This window comes from Falco punctatus, assembly GCF_963210335.1.
Source record: "Falco punctatus genome assembly, chromosome: 2".
NCBI lineage: Eukaryota > Metazoa > Chordata > Aves > Falconiformes > Falconidae > Falco > Falco punctatus.
In genome coordinates, this window is record NC_137581.1 from 80,467,404 (window position 1) to 80,471,806 (window position 4,403).

Here is a 4,403-nt window from a genome sequence, read left to right on the forward strand (position 1 = left end):
CATTGTATTTGGGGTAAATCTGTAAATTTGGGGGTGGGAAATGGGAGGGTAGTATCCAGGGCGGCCACTTAAAAGTACAAAGGAAGCTGTTCTTGTATGCATGCATGTGCGCTCTCTTGCTCTCCCTCTTTTTTTTGTTGTATAAATAACTGAAACTGATGATGACCCAGACACATGTCAGAAGTGAGTAGGGTCATGATAGGATATGCCTGTTCATACACCTTGAGCTTCTGACCTTTGTAATTGGGCCTTAGAGTAGATACCAGGAGCTGAAAGATTGCTCAGGAGAAACAAGCAGTTTATGCCGTCATTCCTTGACAATTAAAATCGGTAATTGAAATGATAATGTGGCAAGATGTGTATTTCAAAATTGTGTAACTGTGCAGTAACTTAACAGTAGGTATGAGATGGACACTCTAAAAGCTGTTTACTTATTTATTAGCAGCAGCACACCATACATAGTTACATACATGCAAGAATCCTAGAGAGTACTGCGTCTCCACCTTGGGTACTGACAGGCCCTCCAACTGCATGGGATCAATAAAAAAAAATCAATCATGTTTTCTTGACAGGCACAGACTTCTCAGAAATGCAAAAACTTTATTCAGGCAAAGAAAAGCAACTTATCCACAGCAGTGGCACTAGTAAAATTGAAACGTAAATCCTCAGGTAAAATGAGATTTGCTTCAGAACAGGTTTCTAGATGGTAGCATGTATTGACAGTGTTGAAGACCATAGTGATAGCATTAAATTGCTGCATGTGCTTTTATTATACGTGGTGTCAGGTGGAAGTCCCCATTTGTGGTTTAGTCGTGGGGCTAAGATATGACTTCATGCAGTACCTTATATCACCTTCATGCTGTGTAGGATCTTGCTCACTGTGGTGGAATGCTGTATGGTAAAACCTATAGTGCCTGCCCTGAACGTGCTCCAAGGGACTGTTGTAAGATTTGGTGCCCCTCCATGGTTCCTCGTGGGATCCATGCAAGCATGTTGGACCTGGATTGGCATGTCAGTGATCCATATTGGCTGGTGTTTCCAAGAAAGCAGAAAATGTCTGTTTGCACAACGGTCTGCAAGGTTATGCAAGTGTATTTCACATGTTATTCCCACCATGCGTATCAAGGAGAAACGTAGTGCCTCTTTCAAGATTAACACGTGTTGCATATCTAAAAGCTGAACCCTAGAAAAAACCCTTCCTGGAAAAAAGAACTAAAAAAAAAAAAAAAAAAAAAAAAGTATGGATTTTGTTACTTTAATGTAACACTGCAACAGTTGTGGTATTTTGGACAAATACAATGTGACAACTCAGTGATCTCTAAAATAACTTCAGCATATTTGACTAGTCTGCTGCAGTCAGGCATCTGTAATGGTTGTATCCAAAATTAAATTCTCACTCAGGTAAGAGAAGGGCTTCTACAGGTATGTCAGCCAGAAGGTCAGAGAAATCATACCCCCTCCGATAAGCCAGACTAGCAAACTGGTAGCAGACGAGGAGAAGGCTGAGGTACTTACCTTTTTTGTCTCAGTCTTCACTGGCATCCTCTTTTTCCACACCTCTCAAGTGGACAGACCACAAGATGAGGACTGGGGGAGAAAAGTCCCTCCCACTGTGAGAGAAGATCAGGTTTGTGGCCACCTGAAGAAGCTGAACATATGTAAGTCTGTGGGACCTGATGAGATGCATCTCAGAGTCCTGAGGGAATTGGCTCATGTAGTTGCCAAGCTACTCCCCATGATATTTAAAAAGTCACGGCAGTCAGGTGACACCCCTGGTGACCAGGAAAAGGGAAACATTACACCCATTTTTAAAAAGAGTAGAAAGGAGGGCCCTGGGAACTACTGACCTGTCAGCCTCACCTCTGTGCCTGAGAAGATCATGGAACACATCCTCCTAGGAGCTGTGCTAAGGCACATGGAGGACAGGGAGGTGATTCAAGATAGCCAGCATGGCTTTACCAAGGGTAGGTCTTACCTGAGCAACATAGTGGCCCTCTGTGATGGAGTGGCTACATCAGTGGACAAGGGAAGAGCTACGGATGTCATCTATCTGGACTCATTTAGGTCTTTGACACAGTCCCCCACGACATCCTTCTCTCTAAACTGGAGAGGTGCAGATGATGATGACTCTTCAGTGGATGAGGAATTGGTTGGATGGTTGCATCCAGAGGGCAGTGGTCAATGGCTTGATGTCCAGGTGGAGACGGTGACAAGTGGTGTCCCTCAGGGGCCTGTATTGGGACCAGCACTGCTTAATATCTTCATCGATGGCATAGTGGGATTGAGTGCACCCTCGGAAAGTTTGCAGACAACATCAAGCTGTGTGGTGCTGTTGACACACCTGAGGGAAGGAATGCCATCTAGAGGGACCTGGACAAGCTTGAGAAATGGGCCCATGTGAACCTCACAACAAGGCCAAGTGCAAGGTCCTGCTGCTGGGTCGGGACAACCCCCAGTATCAATACAAGGCTGGAGTATGGATGGATTGAGAGCAGCCCTGGAGAAGGACTTGGGGGTACTGGTGGATGAAAAGCTGGACATGAGCCGACAACGTGTGCTTGCAGAGCCAACCATGTCCTGGGCTGCATCAAAAGAAGCGTGGCCAGCAGGTCGAGGGAGGTGATTCTGTTCCTCTACTCTGTGCTGCTGAGACCCCACCTGGAGTGCTGCATTCAGCTCTGGGGGACCCAACATAAAAAAGACATGGACCTGTTGGAGCAGGTCCAGAGTTGGGCCACAAAAATTATCAGAGGGCTGGAGAACCTCTCCTGTGAGGACAGGCTGAGAGAGTTGGGTGGGATTGTTCAGCCTGGAGAAGAGAGGGCTCCACAGAGACCTAACTGCGGCCTTTCAGTACTGAAATGGGGCTTATAAGAAAGATTGGGACAGACCTTTTAGCAGTGCCTGTCACGACAGGAGAAGGAGAAATGGTTTTAAATTAAGAGTGTAGATTCAGACTAGATATAAGGAAGAAATTTTTTATGATGAGGGTGGTGAAACACTGGAGCAGGTTGCCCAGAGAGGTGGTAGATGCCCCATCCTTGGAAACATTTAGGGTCAGGCTGGATGGGTCTCTGAGCAACCTGATCTAGTTGAAGATGTCCCTGCCCATCGCAGGGGAGTTGGGCTGGATGACCTTTAAAGGCCCCTTCCAACCTAAACTATACTACAATTCTAAGGTGAAAGATTTTTTTTTCCTCTTATCCCTGAAATTACAGTGAGTGTGTATTCTCTATTGTAGAACCAAAAATCAAGCATTTTGTATGTGTAAAAGCACCAACCAGTTTGAGGAGGCAAAAATATTTCATCTGTAAAATGCTGCAACATCTTGCAAATAGTACAGTTAATTACTGTAAATAAAATCCAAGAGGTGGTCAAAATACCATTTTAATACTATTTTGTGCAGTGGTTTCCTTAATATAGCCACTTCATTGGCATGTGTTTTAGACACAGGAGAGGAAAAATCTCGGGTTTTAGGAAGCCTTTTTAAAAAGGATTTAAGGAACCTGCAAAACCTGTTTTTAGAAGCATGTTTACATTAATTTAATCTTGGAAGATGCATCATTTTACAGAAATTTACTTTCAAAAAAAGATATGGCTGTTTTCTGTAGAGCTGCTTATATTCCTTATTTCTGAGAGGCAGGCTTCAGGTTTTAGCACCTCTATATTGTCTTTCTGATATTGGCCCCACACCAGAAAAAAATACAGAAATGTTAAAGGAGGCATTGGTGAGATTATTTTCTACATAAGAAGTCTTCTGAACATTTTATCTTGGACAAGAGCTTTAAGGCAGAAGCTCAAAATCTTTCCTACAATCAGTTGTGTGCTGACTTCTTTGGGGGAGTTTAACTTGTTTGTGTAACAGAGCACTTACTAGTAACATCTTTCCTTTAGGATTTTTCTGCCATTCTTCTGAAATATCACAGTGTATTGGATTCAATACTAGCAGACACTAGTCAATTTCAGAGTTGCTTTTTTAAAAAAAAAAACAACAAAACAACAAAATCTCCAATGGCTTCAGCACAAGCATTTTACAAGACTCCACATATAATGTGTAGCCCGGTGCAGTTACACAGTTCCTAGGCTAAACTGTTCCTTATTTACATTTCTCTTTCAGATGTTTGTCTTGCATAATCAAAGTAAAGCCCTGGGAGGTTTGCGTTCTGCTCACTGTGTGGTTTTGGGTACAAGTTCTGCAGTGTTGGAAACCGTCTCTTGTTTGCATTCCTGCGAGGTCTGTTGGTGAAAAGCTGCTGTTACTGTTTCTATGGTCCACCTTCCCAGAAGACTAAGAGTGCTAACCCCATGCTGAATGCAATACTCAGCACAAAAATACACGTACAAGGTCAGAAAGGCAAAGAATTAAATTAAGAGAAAAAGACTCAAACTGAAGTTCAAGACCT